Below are 18,993 nucleotides of genomic sequence, written 5' to 3'. Positions count from 1 at the left end.
TTTGTAAATTCACCATAAAAGTTTTCGAAAGGATTATGTCTAAATGGAACTTCTGGAACTTGTAAAAGATCTGCATAAATCAAATTGTATAACAACAATAATATGAAACATTTATCTAAACAATACTTTGAGTACCCTGATTCCCCAACTATATTATTATCGGCCTTGAAAAGCAATTCCATGTATGAGAGAGAGAAACCTTATCTCTCCGGTTTGCCACTCCTATACATTTACCGTAATTTTTTTCATTATACAACATATAGTTTAAGTTATAGTAATTTGGTTTTTGAACTTTCTTTATAGTAATGAAAATTTAAGATCTCTCTCTCTCTCTCTCTCTCTCTCTCTCTCTCTCTCTCTCTCTCTCTCTCTCTCTCTCTCTCTCTCTCTCTCTCTCTCTCTCGGAATGGGGTTTTTTTTTGTTCTACTTTTAAGAACACTAATGGAGTGAGGGGGGGGGGGGGGGTTTAGGGAAATTGTTTGAGATTTGTTTTGGTATATTTATTTAAAAGTTTTAGGTTTAAAGCGTCCTAATTAAAAGCGTCGGGTTTTTTTTTTTTAAAAGCGTCGGGTTGAATGTATTCCAAATATAAAACTATTGGGTTTTTTTTCAATTGTTTTTTTTTTTAATGTACTTTTCACCTTTGTTTTCTTTATTTCTATGATATGAAATATATACTAGTAGTCAATTAAGATAATGTAAAAACCCAATCATATTAATGAGTTAGGATCAAACAAAACCTATTTTAAGAAGAAAATTATCCAATCACCATCCTAATGACAGAAATCAAATTCAAAGGGCAAATCTACCAAACATGCCTTGTTAACCAATTAACCATAATTTCAAATTGTCGATTGCTGGTTGGAATATATAATTATAAAGTTTACATTTATATTAAATTTAGTTTGATAATTATATTAATATATAATTTTTTATTTATTTTGTTATTGATACCAATTAATATTTTACAGATTAATTTTACTTTTACTGCCTCTAGCCTAAATTAAAATCTTGGCTTCGCCGCAGGATTGAAATTCTTATTTCTTTAATTTTCTTTAAAGGGGAGAAGGGGTAAATGGGAGAGAACGGAGATTCAGGTAGAAGAAATCTCAAGACACTTTATTTATAAGCGTTATTACTTTGCAAGAGAAATAGATTAGAAATTAAACCAAAACCATTCCTTAATAAGTTAATAATGTAAACAAACTTGGGAAAAATAGACATAACGTGCTTAACCCTAATGACTGATTAGTAGCACTTCTCCTCAGCACCGGACCCATTAACAATAAAAGCAGATTTAGCTTTCGTTGGCCTGCACCAAGCTGCACAAACAAGATACATAACAAAGTTTATAGCACCAAGTACGGCTAGGAGTGCATAGAAATAGTCAAGCCTCCCATAATTGATATTGCCAACCAGCCATCCTTGTCCATTCTTGCTTCCAGTCACCTTATTCACCACCGAAACCAAGAAACTACTACCAAAGTAACCAAAAGCTAGAGTTGTGAAAAAGAGACCGGTGCTCATGGTTTTCATTCCTTTGGGTGATCCAGTTATGAAATAATCAAGTTGGCCAGTGTAGATAAAGCCTTCACCAGAACCAACCAAGAAATATTGTGGGATTAAGTAGAAGACGCTTATAGGCAAAGTAGAGGTGGTGCCACCCACAGCTTTTACCACTGACAACCGTTTTCTCTCACATAGGGCCGCAGCTACCATTCCGAAAATTGATAGGACGAGTCCTATTGCAATTTTCTGTAAATTTGCAAAGCCTGTTGCAGAGAAAGTGATGAATCATATATTCTTTCTTTTCAACGTATATATAAGCAAGGAAAAATGCCTTCAAGAAGTATAGTTTTAATTGGTAGTTAGAAACAGTTACTATTTACTATTGTGCACACACTAATACAGTTAACTTAATGCATACATACTTATATAAGTAGACTGATTATGTCTCCGCATGTATAATTTCATATGTATCAATTATTATGGTGGAACATTTTCGTCAAGTCAAACTAGGTTTCGGTAAAGTCATGAATATACTTGGTGCTACTGTAACAACATCTTTCAAAACTATTGAAATGACAAAGTATTATTCATTTTTGAATAGGCTCACCACTTACACCGGTTTATCATTACATGCATAAACTTATTAGGCCTCTATATGCTTAAATGTATTAATTATCATTGTCGGACATATTCAAGAAGTCAAATTGGTTTATTGAAAACATGTGAATATTATAATGCTACAAACTTTTTAACATTTTTCGCAACTACTAAGATGATATGTTATTGACTTTTATATAAGTTCAACAATTTATTTGTCAATCATTCCAAACTTATCATCTCAATTATAAAAAAATTATGAAAAAAGATCATTTATGTAATTTACTTTTTGAACGTGTGTGTATATATATATATATATATGAGATTAGTATGAACCTGGTTCCCCTTTCCATTTTTTCCATAGAGGCATGATGAGACGGTCATTAACAGCCAAAGTGATCATAATGGCTGCTACAAAGAAGGCATTAAGAGATGCTGCTGGAATTTGAAAATTTCCAATCCTTCTATCCATGGTACTTGCTTGCTCAACTGCAAAGGTGATCATCTGCGCTTGTGTAGTCCAGAATACAATGGTTGTGGCACTACAAAAAAAAGGTTCTATAGCCGCGTTTTTAAAACGTGGCTATAGGTCTGAAAAACGTGGCTATAGGACGATTTGGTCTATAGCCGCGTTTTTTTAGGCCGCGTTTTTACCCATGGCCTAAAATGCGTAACTATAGCCTAGAGGGGTCTATGACCACGTTTTTTAGCCGTGGCTATAGGACAAAAGTTGACTGCCTGTAAGATAAATTAGCCGCGTTCAAAACGCAGCCATAGTTGTGAGCCTAAGCCGCGTTTTTAAAAACGCGGCTTTATCCCACAACTGTGACCACGTTTTAGAAACGCGGCTTCAGCCCATTACTATGGCCCCATTTTAAAAACGCAGCTATAGCCTTGTTTTTTTTTGCTCTCCCTTTGGCCATGAATCTTCAACCCCATTCTATTCCAGAATGAAAGACACATAAGTCACAAAATTTATAAAATGAAATTGATTTAAGCAAAAGTCACATGGGATTGTGAACTATATCATTGTCTCCATTGACTTAAAATTATCTAACATATATTCTAAGTCTATAACTGAATAAATTTTGTGTAATCCAACCTAGTCAAAGAAAGAGCTCAAACACAGATTAAATACCAATTCAGAATGCATATATAGATAATACACTGATACACAGCCACCACACCAGTTCTTTACTGTAAAGACTGAAACTAAGAATGAAAGGGAAAAAAAAGAAAAAGAAAAAAGACACACACTTGTTCTAAGAATGACCAACCTGGCATCAACACTTGTTCTAAAAAGACACACACTTGTTCTAGCAATTATGCAGCTAATTAAGCCTCCAGCAGCAGCACCAACATCAGTTATGCAGCAACTTAAGTTGAGGATTATTGCCACCAACCATGAGCATTGATTCAGCCATCATAAATCTTGAAAATCAGTCCCATTCCAGTAAAAATATATAAAGCACTATAAAGCACTTACAAGCCATCATGTTTAAGGGAACAATATATAAAGCACTTACAAGCAATCATGAGAAGCGAAGTTTGCTGCAACAAACTCCTTAACAAGTAGCCAGCTAAAATCATACTGAGAGTACTGAGATTAAATAAAATACACAAAATGGAAGCACAGACTTTCATTAAGAAAGTGATTTTAAATTTTGTAACTTACTATTACCAGCTATACAAAAAAAGGGGGGGGGGGGGGGGGCAAGAAAGTATACATGTGCTCCTATAGAACAAAATCAAACCGATTTATGAAAGCCAACTTGGTGCAACAAAGTCTTCAAATAGCAGCCTAGCACCAAAATCTATAAAAATAAATTGAACAAGGAATATCATGTAAGATTGAACAGCGGGTTGAAAGAATCATAAGCAAAAGGTTCCATCTCAAGAGAAGAAAAGAATTTTGCTTATTGTTGCAGTCAATATTGGTAGCAGTCTTATTATCATTTTCACCTCCTCCACCCTTGTCACTGAGCATAACTTCCAAAGGTTTGGAGCAGAACCAGCATTGTTCTGATCAACTTCACCTTCCGCAACAATGGATGCCTTGTTCAAGAAACTAAAACAATAAAAAGAGAACTAATACTTATAGCAAAAATCCATAAAAGGTCTATTACTTAGGTTGAGTGCTTCTGTGCACTGAACTGTCAAGATCATAATGATATGTGGTCATAAGTAGACACTTGTCATAATTTTGACAAGCTCAATGCTCGATTGAATCGTAGCCCTTAATAGTTAATACTGTTATAACCAATTTTTTGTCCATATAACAATGGTTTTGAAATATTAAAGACATGAAATTTCTAAGAAATAAACTTACCGGAACTGATTCGTGTGATCAATTCTTGAAGCCTCAGGAGAATCCTCGTACAATGATCCAACATTAAAAGGGAGGTCCATATTCCTTTTCCTTGTAGCGGCTACAATAACTTGGGAAATATGAACCAAGGGGCTTCCCAAGCTTTTCTTGTTTCTGTATCTCTTAGTCCCAAATAAGAAGACTATAATGGCTATGAACATCGAAACAGAACAAATTCCATAAACTCAGCTTCGACCCACTTTATCTTGTAAATACACAAGCACCGTGACCGCAGTCAAAGTTCCTATGCTAATGAAAAAGAAATACCTATCGAAGAAGTAATCCCTCTTAGCCTTCTCTTCCTCATCTTTCTCGTCGAATTGATCAGCTCCAAACCCTGATACACTTGATTTTAGGCCACCAATTCCTAACGCAATTATGTAGAGATCCATGTATAGAATTCCCATTTGCAATTTATTGGCTTGTTGGCAGTGAGTAGTACTGGCAGTTGTACCGCAAGGAGGTGGGCGCAGCTGGGGTAATTTTGTTGATAATGCTAATGCACCAGTGCCCTAAATCACCATGCAAACAAAAGAAAAAAAACGAAGTAAAGAACGTAATGCTTGGAATTAATATGACCAATATATATAGCGAAAACTTAGAAAAAATCCAATTAAATTTTAATTGAATTCTCAATTTTGCACCACTTATTTAATTTTAAATTTTGTGCCAGTGAATTATTAAGTTTAAAAATCAAAGAGTCCAAATTCAATTAAATTTTAAATTGGATTACAATTGAAGTCTAATTTTCTGTCATGTATCCATCTAAGTTTTTAATTTTTATGGCAAGTAAATTATTGAGTACAAAAATCGAAGAGTCTAAAACCAATTAAATTACAAATTATAATTTTATTTATTTATAATAAGAAACCATTATATATTTTAGAAATGTATTTTTTTTTTTAAAACTATAAGTTAATACCATCTATAATTTGAACATCTTCTAAAAAAATATGTATAATTTAAACTGTATAATTGTAATTGTTTTTAATTATATCTGCGCATATGTACAGGGTTACACACTAATAACTTTAATTAGAGTGAACTGATTTGTATTTACCATGGAGCTAGAAAATCAATGAAAAGAAATATAACTAGAAGAACAAGTGGGAATATAGTTTTAGAGTGATGCTAAAAATACTACACATACAAGAAGTCTAGAGAGTAGAGACGCGTAAAATTTCAAAGGTTACAAATTGTTATTAATAGTGGGAAAAATGATATCAATATTGAACTCAAATGGGAACTAGCAAAAACTTGTCAACTCAACTGCAAATAATAATAATAATAATATTGTGAAAATTATTGTCCAGTTGCATTACTCTTTTCCATATAAACTTTACAAACTATGTGTCAATTTTTAAAAAGTAATTTAAATATTATTGATGTGGGATGAAAACACTCAAACCACCCAAACCGTCCATGGACGGTCATCACCTCGGCAGCCGTCCAGAAGTTATCCTCAGGACGAGGGTAACGAATAAGGACGTCCAAAGGGTGATAGCGAAACTACATCCCTCGTCCGTGGGATGCGCACAGCCTACCCTGAGAGGACTCGTCCACGTAAAGATCCATGGACTAGGATTTTACACTTGGAATCAGCAGGTGCATTCGACGAAGGAAATTCAGGACGAGGGTATCATACTTAGGAGAATCTCCGAATATAATGTGACAATCCTTTATCCCACGCATAACGGTCATGTATCCGTTGTGAAATAGAAGTGTAACTCCTGAACGGTTATGGCAGTTACATTTAAGCCTCGAATCCAGGAGAGGTTCCTATTTCGATAACCGTCTATGAAGGCACTATATAAAGACTGATTCAGACAAGGCAAAGGTATGTTCAGTTTTTACTCAAAAAAAAGTTGGAACTCAGATTACTTAGAGGGAAAAACTAACTTTACCATCGGAGGATTTTTGGCCGGCAGCCCCGGTCGCCTTTGATACGCTTTTCTTTCTTTTTCAGGCCGTAGAAGAAACCAGTAGTCCTTTAAAGTCCGAAGCATCCAGCCTACTGATTTTCTTGGCATCATCAATTATGTTGTTATGTTATTAAATAACAACAATCATATTTATTCTCATATTAGTTTAATTTGTAAGACTTTTGTGAAATCTTAGTAATTTTAGTATTTTCCATAGTTTAAACTTACTAGTGCATCTATTGCAGCAAAAATTGCTGCTGTCTTGCATCTACCTAGAAAAGTATCAGCAACAAAGCCTCCAAGCAAACACAGGAGAAATGATGTGCCCCAGACGTCAGTAATAATATTGGCTGAAGTTGAACTAGGCAGGTGCATTGTTCCAGTTAAGTACGTCACTAGGTTGACTAACATTGCCATTGTTGAAAGCCTCTCACGTAATTCAACACCTGTACTAATTAAGAAATGAATAGATATAGTATAAGTTCTTATTCAATTTAAAGTTGGGAAATGTTAACAAGCTAGCAAGGTACTTCTCAAGGATGAGTTATTTTGGAGTTCAACTAATAAAAAAAATTTAAAAATTGGCATGAATTAATGAATAAAGGGATTGAAAACATCACTAAAGTGATAAGTAAAACTCAAAAAATTGGTTCCATTGGATCCACACCCTATAAAGCTAATAAAAAACCTGACATAAAATATTTTCTTAGCAGACACCTTTTGGTGCCTATTAACACTACCATTTAAAGTTATAAGATTAATATCTTTAAGTTCAACGCAAGAAGCAGAAATTTAGGAAGAAATTGATGAAGGGAGAAAAGCTTTTTCTATGACTCCTAACAAAATAGAGTATGATAATTTGAATTTGATGCTAATGCTGTTTTACTGATGAATAAAGTATTATTGAAAAGGTAGAACCTCATAGTTTAGTTGAACTAAAGAATATGACCAGAATGTTTTCTCCAAAAAAGAAATAATATAACCAGAATGTAGCTTTTGATCTTTTGGAAAGTTTTAATTGAATTATAAGATCTCAGCGTTGAATATTTTTTTTAAAATTCTTACCCGCGGCAATGTATCAGTGTTGAAATTAGATTATGGACTTTTATTTTATCTAAAAAAAAATAGTTTAAACCTGAAACTTATCTATATGCGATCTTATCACTTTGCAAATTGCCAGTGCTACACTGCTACCTACGTACATATCGATACATTTCCAGTTATAGTAATAATAAATTCAGCACCTAAAGTTTAGTGTAGCACTAAGCACGTATGAACAAACAACCAGTATCATTCATAAATGGGCATGCTCGGATTCAACTTAGAAGCAATAGCTCAGAAGTATTTCCTACCTAAGGCAATATTAATTTTTAGGATGGGCTTTCTTCTGATAATAAAGACTTAACAATCTTAAAATGTTAACTTCATTGTTTTAATAAATGCAGCGGAGGAAAGCTGCATTCTTATTTCAAGTTAATTAACTCCAGGAAAGACTTAGAAGAAATGCATTGTTGAGATTTGCAATTGCGAAAGTTTTGACAGAATAATAAGTTTTACACTCAAGATGAAAGTATCAAATACTCTGCAATAAATTTCACCACACTCAAATAAAATACACAGAAAATTATCACATGAATAAAATCTTATCTATGTACCACCTAGATGGGTGTTGAGGTATAAAAAGTTACAATATCAAGGCCCAAAGCAGCACAGTGAATGCACTCCATGATAAATAATAATAAAAGGGTTAAAACTCCCCACAAAAGGGAGAGGAGTAGGCCCAAGTACATTAAAAAGATTTCAAGCCCAAAATCCATGGAGGGATAGGCCTTAGGGCCTATCAAACGAAGGGGGGAAAGGAAAAAAAATAAAAAATAAAAAACCCAGCCTATCAAGATCAGAAAATCAAAAGAGTCCAGCAGTAAATACTGGGCCGAGATACCCAGAGGTTGCCAGGAGCTTGGGGTCCTCGGGACGTGCAGTACAGCTGGGAGTGAGATTAAGACAGCTCAAAAGGAGTGCCAAGAAACACAGGGAACGAAGAGCAGAAGCGTCCTTCTCAATCACCCAATAATGCAGAAGGGAATCAGAAGGATTGGAAGGTACCAACTCATGAACAAGGAGGCTGGTACCTTGGGGAACCCAGGAAGAAAAACCATGAAGGGAAGTAGCTAGAGGAACTTTCAACTCGGCAAGGATAGAATTGGCTCACTTAGGAAAAATGACAAAAGGAAGGACGCCCAAAAAGCTAAGTCTGAAAAAGGAAGATAGAGAAGCCTTGGAGGAAGAGAGATTGAAGGTCAGCTCCCAAAGGACACCTTAGAATGGAAGGTCAATAAGAGGCTTTTGAAGAAAAAACACCAAAAGAAAAAAACTATAAGAAAAAAAGAAAGGAACCAGCCGCCAAAGCTGTTGGCATACCACAGGCTCTGGTACCCAGAGGAGCAAAGGAAGGGAACCAGTGGTACCCCAGAGCCCTAGAATGGTGCTATAAAAGGAGGAAGCGGCCAACAGTGAAGGGGCATTCAGCAACAAAAAATCAAAATAGAATCATTGAGAAAACTCTATCAAAAAACTCAAAGAGAGTAGTAAAGGGAAAAGAAACATTGTCCGGTGTACTGGGCAGCCACTATAGAACATACTCGAATTCAAAGGGATTCAAATTTTTCAAGTCTTAGAAGCTTAGAGGGCCATCTAAGTCTATAATTTTTGAGTTTATTTGGGCTTTGTAACATGTCTTAGTGAGCACTTTGTAATTCATCAATTAAAAGTAATGAAATATTCCTTACTGATTTAAGGATCCTTAACATTCATTTTGTGTCCTTCTTTATTTATTGTTCCTTTACTGTTTTTCTTGTTGTTCAATACATATATATATATATATATATATATATATATATATATATATATATATATTTATATACACATTTTTGCTTGTTAGAACATACGTATTGCAGGATCCCTACTCTGTGCACCACTTGGTTCGTAAACAATCCTTTTAGTTGCAGTGAACCAAGCCCAGTTCCTTAACACAATAATTGCAAGGCCCAAGGTCTTTGCTTCTATTTTGGGCTTGGAGATTTTGTCAAAAAAGGACCCTCACAATGGGTGGCCTATTGATCAAGGTGAGTGATCGCTATCTTGAGGTCGCACGTTTGAACCCTAACGGGGAGTGAGGATGACTCTTGCAACTAACTCATAATTTACTAGCTCTCTCATGGGCAGTCACAGAACCAGGAATTTGATTTAGGGGGGGCAAGATTAAGATATAATATTGAAGACAATTTATATAAAAATTATTAATATAAGAAAAAATTAATTTATTAAACAATATTTGATCAACACAGAAAATATAATGTAAAAGTTATAATTTTTTGAGCCTAGCATAGGAGTTAGTATAATCATTGTAATGCTTAAACTACCTCATAATTTAAACAGGCTAAAAATGTATGTAGCAAACAAGTATAGAAATCATAATCATTATTAATGTATGAAGTTAAAAGATTAATTTAAATATAAGATATTCGAGCAAATCATACCAATGTAAAAAAGATTAAACGTTAGTAATCATCATTGAGCAGAGATAATCAGATAAGTTGTTCAATTGATTTACTTGTCTTCGCTATTAATTGTTCAAAATTATAATGTTATTACTTGATAAGACTATCACATAACAACTATGTTGGGGAACTAGTGCTATCTTGTCTATTTCTTCTCGTGGCTATTTTAACAACTTATATGAAAACTAAAGTGAACAGTGACATAGACTATATTGAATAAAACCCATCGAGTTAAGTTATTCTTAAACTAGAAGTACTAGTAGTTAAGAAGCTAATTGAAATCAATTTATTTCCATTGAAATCTATCTTTTGAAACTTAAAATTTTATTTCCTCAATATCACATTCACATCCTTATAAGTTATAACCCCATAAGAACAAAGGTTTGTATGTGGAATATAACTTTAAAAAATAAAATTACAACATTCTCGTGGGGTTAGAGTGAGGTCTGTGGTTACTCCCGACCACTATGGCTAAATCCAACATTCTCTAACAAGGGATACTCCTATGGTAACGTCTAGGAGGTGAGTCATAATAGTTGCCCCAACCCCTTTTTATTTAGCAAAAAAAAAAAATCTTATCTATGTTTAAAACATTTCACATGCTTTACTACACCCCACTCCTCGCTTTTTTGCTCTACTTTTCCTACACATTGTGGGATATTGTTTATATTACTTTTTAGATGCTTTATTCCATTACGTAGGAATTACGAAGTAATGACTATATATAGAACTCACGAAGGAGACAAGTTCGTAAAATAATCACTCACCTATAATGGAAAGAAAATGTCAACAATAGAAACTAAAGTATCCTATTGTCCCTATATTGCTTTCTAGCCAACCTAAGGACATGAAAAGATATCCAGTGCCGGCTGAACCTATAAGCCATTTAGGCCACCGCCTAAGGCCCCCACTTGTAAGAGGGCACTCAATAGTACTAATATATTATATAATGTTGCTTTCTCATTTGAAAAAAAAGAAAAAAGAAAAAAGAAGAAGTAAGGTTCGCCCAAAAGATGTAAGACCCCACCCAAATTATTTAAGCCCTTAATTGAAAATTTAGAACAACAAACTATTTCTAATTGTTTCTCACAAAGCAAAAAGACTGAAATGACATGAAGTCCAATCACATCACCAAATCTTTAGCTTTCTCAGAAAAAAAAAAAAAAAAAAAAAAATCACCACATCCAAGTATCCTCTAGATCAAACCTTTGTACCACATTTCATTAAGAAAACTCATGTTTATTACTTGAAATGTAGAGAGGGAGAGAAAGAAAGAGACTGATTTTCTCAATATACAAGTAATAAAATGTAGAAGGAAAGATAACAAAAGGCAGAAAAAATAAAGAATAGACAAGTAAGACAACGCAAAAAAAAAACACCCACTCTCTCCATCTTGATTCTAAAAAAAAAACTCTTTTTAGTTGGCTTACTCATCAATTGGTGTTGATAATAGACTTGGTGTGTTCACAGATCTTCATTTCAAGTTCTTTTTTTGTTATCTCTTCCTTTGCCTCTTCCGTCTTCTTCATGGTTTGCTACTGGGTTTTTATTTTCCATTTTGGCCTAACTTTAGTTGTACTCTTTACTCTCTTTTGTTTGTACTCTTAACTTTTGATTTCTTTAGTATTCTCTAGAAGGCTATGGAATGGACCCACTTAAAGAGTTAAAATATTGATCCTAGTCCTACACGTTTATTTTTTTTTTTAAGAAATTAGATTTAGTGGTATGGAAGTTAAAGTATTGTGTATTGATCCTAGTCCTACATGTTTTTATTTTTTATTTTAAAGAAATCAAAATTAGTAGTATGAAGGGATAGTGGGCTGGTCTTAGTGGATCAAGTTTAGTATCTTCTAGAAGACTATGGAATGGATTATGGTAAAGCATGGATCCTAATCCTACACGGTTTGGTTTTTTTTTTTAAGTCAAATTTAGTGGTATGGATGGATAGTGGGCTGGTCTTAGTGGATTCAATCAAGTTAATTTAGTTCTACACATTTTGCTCCAAAAAAAAAAAAAGTTTACTGCTACAATCCTACACAAAAAGGGAGTATTGATAACAAAATTAGAAATTTAGAATAATTTACTTTGTATTAATTTTAATTTTAATATATTTGTGCAGGTTTAAAGTGCAAAGTGATCATATTAAGTAAAGCTACAATTGTGCTTTTGATAAGCCAGGTTTTATTGTTTTATACATTAAATTTATATTATTCTAGTTAAATTGTAATTTTTTTATTATAGATTGTGTTTCATTTATTCATTAATATTTTTTAATTACAAATGTCTACTAGACAATATCCATCTGGATATGAAAAACTAAAAAAAAAAAAAAAAGACAAAGAGAAGAACTAATTGAGGGTCCGTTTGGATACAGCTGAAAACTGAAAACACTGTAACAAAATAATTTTTAAATGTGTGAATAGTATTGTGGGATCCATTTTTATAAAAAAATTGCTAAAAATTGCGTGAACAGTGCGTGCACAGTGCGTCAATAGTGCGCACACTGTGCACGCACAGTAACTTGTCCCCTAAAAGCAGAAATGGGCAGCAGGGGAAAAAAAAAGAAAAAGGAAAACGCTGAACGCTGGACGCGTTCAGCGCTATCCAAACCAAGCTTGAATCTCAAAAAGGAGCTATGAACAAATTTATTACTAGTAAAAAACAAAATCTTGCAAAAACTTTGAGTGAAGGTTTCATAAATGAACAAGAAATTCATCAAAAAGAGTTAGAAGATAAGAAAATATACAACAAAATGATAAACGAAGGTGATCATGATAATGTTCAAACATGTAATGTCACTATTCTTGATGATGAAGCTCAAAATTATTTAGAGGAGAGTGAAAATATTAATGATCAACCTAATTATATTCCTACAAATATTTTTGATCCAAGTCAATGGAAAACTATTGATATAAAATTAAGAGATTTGTTAGTAGAAAATGGTCCAATAAGAGTTGATGATCTAAACTTTCCTATAGATAAGAAATCTAGACATTTTTCTACTACGCATTATATTCAAAAATTACCAAATGGGGAGAAACATGATAGAAAATTGTTAGTGTATTCGAAAGACCTAGATAAAGTATTTTGTTTTTGTTGCAAGTTATTTAATTCAAAATCTAATACAAATCAACTAGCTAATGGAGGAACTAAGGATTGGAAAAATATTAGTTCTATTCTTAAAATTCATGAAATAGCCAATGAGCATATTACTAATTTGAATACTTGGATTGATTTAGCACTAAGATTATTGAAGAATAAAACAATTGATAAAAATGTCCAAGAACAAATTAAGAAAGAGAGATCATTGGAAACAAGTGTTATTAAGAATAATAGCGGTGGTAAAAAATCTTGGTAAAAATAATTTGGCATTCCGAGGAAAAAACGAAAAGATCTATCAAGAAAATAACAGAAATTCTTTAAGAATAATTGAAATGATTGCAGAATTTGATCCAGTAATGCAAGAACATGTTCAACGTATTCAACATGGTGCAATCCATAATCATTATCTTGGACATAATATACAAAATGAAGTGATACAATTATTAGCAAATGAAATTAAAAGTAAAATTATAAAAAAGATTAAAGAAGCAAATACTTTTCAATTATACTTGATTGTACCCCTAAGGTAAGTCATCAAGAACAAATGACTCTCATACTAAGATGCGTGGATATTTCAATAAGTTCAATAAAAATAGATGAACATTTTGTGTAATTTTTAAAGGTAGATAATACTTCTGGAAAAGGTCTTTTCAATGAAATTATAAATGCAATAAAAAATCTTGAACTTGATATTAATGATGTACGTGAACAAAGATATGATAATGGGTCTAATATGAAAGTAAAAAAACAAGGGGTACAAAAAAGAATTCTTGATATAAATCCTAAAGAATTTTTCACGCCATGTGGCTGTCATAATCTCAACCTTGTCCTATGTGATATGGCTAATTCTTGTCCTAAAGTTATATCTTTTTTTGGAGTAGTACAACGTATATACACACTATTTTCTTTTTCCACAAAGCGATTACAAGATAATATGATAGGTTTAACTCTTAAGTCATTGTCACAAACACGTTGGGAAAGTCAAATTGAAAGTGTGAAAGCAATAAAATTTCAAGCTTTAGAAATAAGAGATGTTTTGTTACAATTGGCAAAAACAAGTGAAGATCCCAAAACAAAAAGTGAAGCTGATTGTTTAGTAACATATAAGATTGAAAGTTTTGAGTTTTTGCTGGGTATGACCATTTGGTATGACATATTATTTGTTGTTAACTCTGTTAGTAAAAATTTACAATCGAAAGACATGCATATTGATGTTGCTATAAATTAATTAAAAGGTCTCGCGTCTTTTTTTAAAAAAATATAGAGAAGATGGATTTACATCTGCTATGAATTCATCTAAAGAAATTGCAACCAAAATGGAAATAGAGCCTATATTTCGTGAAAAACGTATAATTCGTAGAAAGAAACAGTTTGATGAGAATGTCAATAATGAGACAACACAATCCACTGAAGAATATTTTAGAATTAATTATTATTATTATTATTATTATATATATAGTAGATCAAGCTATTTCTTCAATTGAAAGTAGGTTTGAACAATTTCAGATATATGAAAATATTTTTGCTTTTTATTTAATTTTGAAAAACTAAAATCACTAGATGATGATAATTTGAAAAAAAAAATTTATCTTAATCTTGAATGTTTTCTCACACATGAAACTTATTCCGATATTGATGGCTTAGATTTATTTTCAGAACTAAAAGTTTTAAAAGAAGTTTTGAAAATAAATGAAAACTCTCCAATTAATGTACTAAATTATATAAAGAGGCTAGAATCTTTTCCAAATGCATGTATTGCTTTCAGAATATTACTAACTATATCTGTTACAGTTGCATCCGCAGAAAGAAGTTTTTCAAAATTAAAATTAATAAATTCTATTTAAGATCAACTATGTCACTAGAAAGATTAAGTGGATTAGCCATATTATCAATTGAAAAGAAAATGTTAGCGGAACTTGAATGCAAAAATTTAATTAGTAATTTTGCCTCTCAAAAAGCAAGAAAAATAAATTTTAATTGAAAAAAAAATGAATTTATAATTAAATATAATAAAAGACCCCGTTTAAAGCTTTTGTCTAGGGCCCCCAAATTCGTTGAGCCAGCCCTGGATTCATCACACATGCACATGTGTAAAACACTTGAACAAATAATAATCGGCCTATGCAAATCGGTGATGATTTCTACATGCATGAGATATTATTAAAATTTTCAGTTTTATTTATTTAATTTTATTTATTTATTATTATTGGTAAGTTACACATACACCCAATGATCTTAAACCTACAAGCTCACCACCTACCATGCACTTATCCATTTAACTTAAAATAAAGAAAGTTTAGTCAACAGTTATTTTTTAAGAAAATAAAATTTTTAGTGTTACATTATTTAAAATGGGAAGGAAATGCCAATTCTTTTTTTACAAGTAAATAGATGAGGAGTCCATTGAGCATTTGAGCTGGAGCTCATTGGCTAAAATGTTCAGCTTTGTCAGGCCAAAAAAAAAATAGTAATAATAAAATGCACCAGTGAAAAGAGTTTAGAGAAACAAACCAAGAATAAGTGCAGCAGACATCCAACCACCGGTTTCAGATCTTTTAGCAGGGAAACCCTTGTAGTCCACAGCATCAGCAACTGTCAAACTCATCTTCTTCTCCTAAGAGATAGAGACAGATTTTAATTGAAAAGAGACAACATATAACTGAAAATTGTTAAGAACGAGGGAAAGTATTTCAACTTCCATTTATCAAATAAATGTCTGAGAAACTAGATGGTATTCAATGCAATACTAACCAATTGAGTTTTCTATCAGGGAAAAGATTACCCAAAACCTGGAAAAGAAGGATAAGGAAATAAGGAATATTTTTCTTCTATGTTCACAACTTGTCTGTGCTTCTTGGGTCTTTGAGCTTCCCCTTTTATAAGCAAAGAGTCAAAACCAATTAATATTTATCTTAATGTGGCCCCTCATTGTACAATTGAGATAGATTAGGTTTATGTCTACAACATTTTCATAAAAAATTATAAGTAATAGGTTGTTATTGGTGGCTAAAACAGTAATTTTATTAGCAAGTTTAAATTAGAATCAATAAAAATTTACTTTGTTATGAAAGTATTGTGAAAAATATTGTGGATGGAACACTTTTTTTGCACAATAACTTTATTTTTAGTTGTGATTGGTTCCAATATGATATTTTATTATTTTATTTTGACCTATAAGAAATTAACACCTCAACAGTTGTAAAAATATTGTGCCAATTTGTTGTATTAATATTTTATTATTTTGTGAAATATTGCAAATTGAACAAACCAAAAATAATGTAGCAAAACTAATGTAGCTTTAAGCATTAAAAAAAAAAACAAAAAAAGCGGCTGGTGAAACAGTATAAGTTGAACAAACCAAAAATACTGTATAAAACAAAACAAAAACAAATTGGTGTACTTCAGAAGGAAAAAAAAAAATCTATCTCACCTTATTGGCCAAATGCCTTGAATAAGTATGAAAGGTTTTTTAGTAGCATTAGAATGAGTCCAAAATTGACTAAACCAAAACACTATTCCTAAGTCTATTGGCTCTTTTTATATTTTATTTTGACTTGTAAAGAATTGATAGCTCAGTAGTTTTAAAAATATTGTGATGACAACAAAATGTCTTAAAATTTTCACAAAAGAAAAGTTATGTCCACGACACTTTCATAACAAATTATAAGTAATAGGTTGTTATTAGTGGGCAAAAAAGTAATTTCATTAGCAAATTTAAATTAGAACTAATAACAATTTACCACCTATGGTTTGTTATGAAAGTATTGTGAAAAATGTTGTGAATGTAGCATTTTTTTTTTGTATAATAACTTTATTTTTAGTTGTGGGTGGTTCCAATATAATATTTTATTATTTTATTTTGACAAATAAGAAATTAATACCTCAACAATTGTGAAAATATTGTGCTAATTTGTTGTGTTAATATATTATTATTTTGTGAAACATTGCAAATTGAGCAAACCAAAAATAATGTAGCAAAACTATTGTAACTTTACACATTCAAAAGTAAAAAGTGGCTAGTGAAACAATGCAAGTTAAACAAACCAAAAATATTGTAGCTTCAAGGCATTCGCTTTTATATATAGATAATATAATATAAAACGAAACAAAAACAAATTGTTGTATTTGAGAAGAAAAACAATCCATCTCACCAGATTGCCAAAATTCCTTGAATAAGTATGAAAGGTTTTTTAGTAGCATTAAAATGAGTCCAAAAACTTGACTAAACCAAAACACTATTCCTAAGCCTATTGGCTCTTTTTATATTTTGTTTTGACTTGTGAAGAATTGATAGCCAAGCAGTTTTGAAAATATTGTGATGACAATAAAATGTTTTAAAATTTTCACAAAAGAAATGTTATGTCCACAATATTTTCATAACAAATTATAAGTAGTAGGTTGTTATTAGTAGGCAAAAAAGTAATTTCATTAGCAATTTTAGATTAGAACTAATAACAATTTACCACCTATAGTTTGTTATGAGGGTGTTGTGAAAAATGTTGTGGATATAACACTTTTTTTGCATAATAACTTTATTTTTAGTTGTGGTTGGTTCCAATATGATATTTTATTATTTTATTTTGACTTATAAGAAATTAACACCTCAACAATTGTAAAAATATTGTGTCAATTTTTTATGTCAATATTTTATTATTTTGTGAAACATTGCAAATTGAACAAACCAAAAATAATGTAGCAAAACAACTGTAACTATACACATTCAAAAAAAAAAAAAAAAGTGGCTAATGAAACAGTGCAAGTTGAACAAACCAAAAATAATGTAGCTTCAAGGCATTTGCTCTTTTTATATATAGATAGTATAATATAAAATAAAATAAAAAACAAAAAAAACAAATTGGTGTACTTGAGAAGAAGAAAAAAAAAATCCATCTTACCAGATTAGTCAAATGCCTAGAATAAGTATGAAAGATTTTTTAGTGGCATTAGAATGAGTCAAAAAATTAACTCGACTAAACCAGAACACTATTCCTAAGCCTATTGGCTTTTTTTATTTAGGTAATAGATTTTGACTTGTAAAGAATTAATAGCCTAGCAGTTTTGAAAATATTGTGACGACAACAAGATGTCTTAAAATTTTCACAAAAGAAATGTTATGTACACGATATTTTCATAACAAATTATAATTAGTAGGTTTTTACAAGTTGTTATGGGTGGGTAAAAAAGTAATTTCATTAGCAAGTTTAAACTAGAACCAATAACAATTTCCCACCTATGGTTTGTTGTGAAAGTGTTGTGAAAAATGTTGTGGATGTAGCACTTTTTTTGTACAATAACTTTATTTTAGTTGTGGTTGGATCCAATATCTATACTACTATTTAAGAGGTGTTTCCTATTTGAGATTCTCATTTTTTGGTTCAAAAAAGCTCCTACACCCTTATGTTTAAGTAGAGACAAAATTAAAGGACAGTCCAATAAAAATACAACTTTAACTCCCACTAAAACATTGCAAAAAAATAGGGTTACTTATATGTTCATTTTCAAATTGATTTATTCACTTATAAATTAGATTCTTAAAATAAAAATTATATATAAAAAATAAAAACACTAGTTTTTTTTTTTTTTTTGCTACAAAATAGGACCACTAAAAAAAAGCTTTATCACATGTGCGAAGCGCGTATGATGAGGTTAGTGATATTTTATTATTTTATTTTGACCTATAAGAAATTAACACCTCAACAATTGTGAAAATATTGTGCCAATTTATTGTGTTAATATTTTATTATTTTATGAAACATTGTGAATTGAACAAACCAAATATAATGTAGCAAAACTACTGTAACTTTACGCATTCAGAAAAAACAAAAGCGATTGGTGAAACAGTGCAAGTTGAACCAACTAAAAATACTATAACTTAGGCTCCGTTTGTTTCGACGGTAAACGGTTTCAGGAAATGATTTTCCGCGTTTTCGGATG

The 18,993-nt window shown here is 31.5% G+C and overlaps 1 pseudogene; it reads right to left on the bottom strand.

Annotated features, from left to right (window-relative positions):
- Positions 1 to 1,249: 1,249 nt before the first annotated feature.
- LOC142634655 (protein NRT1/ PTR FAMILY 6.2-like) lies at positions 1,250 to 15,667 on the bottom strand (annotated as a pseudogene).
- Between the last annotated feature and the right edge of the window lie 3,326 nt (positions 15,668 to 18,993).

The sequence above is a fragment of the Castanea sativa genome, chromosome 1, assembly GCF_040712315.1.
Source record: "Castanea sativa cultivar Marrone di Chiusa Pesio chromosome 1, ASM4071231v1".
NCBI classification, from domain to species: Eukaryota; Viridiplantae; Streptophyta; class Magnoliopsida; order Fagales; family Fagaceae; genus Castanea; species Castanea sativa.
This window is presented reverse-complemented; position numbering and strand designations above follow the sequence as displayed.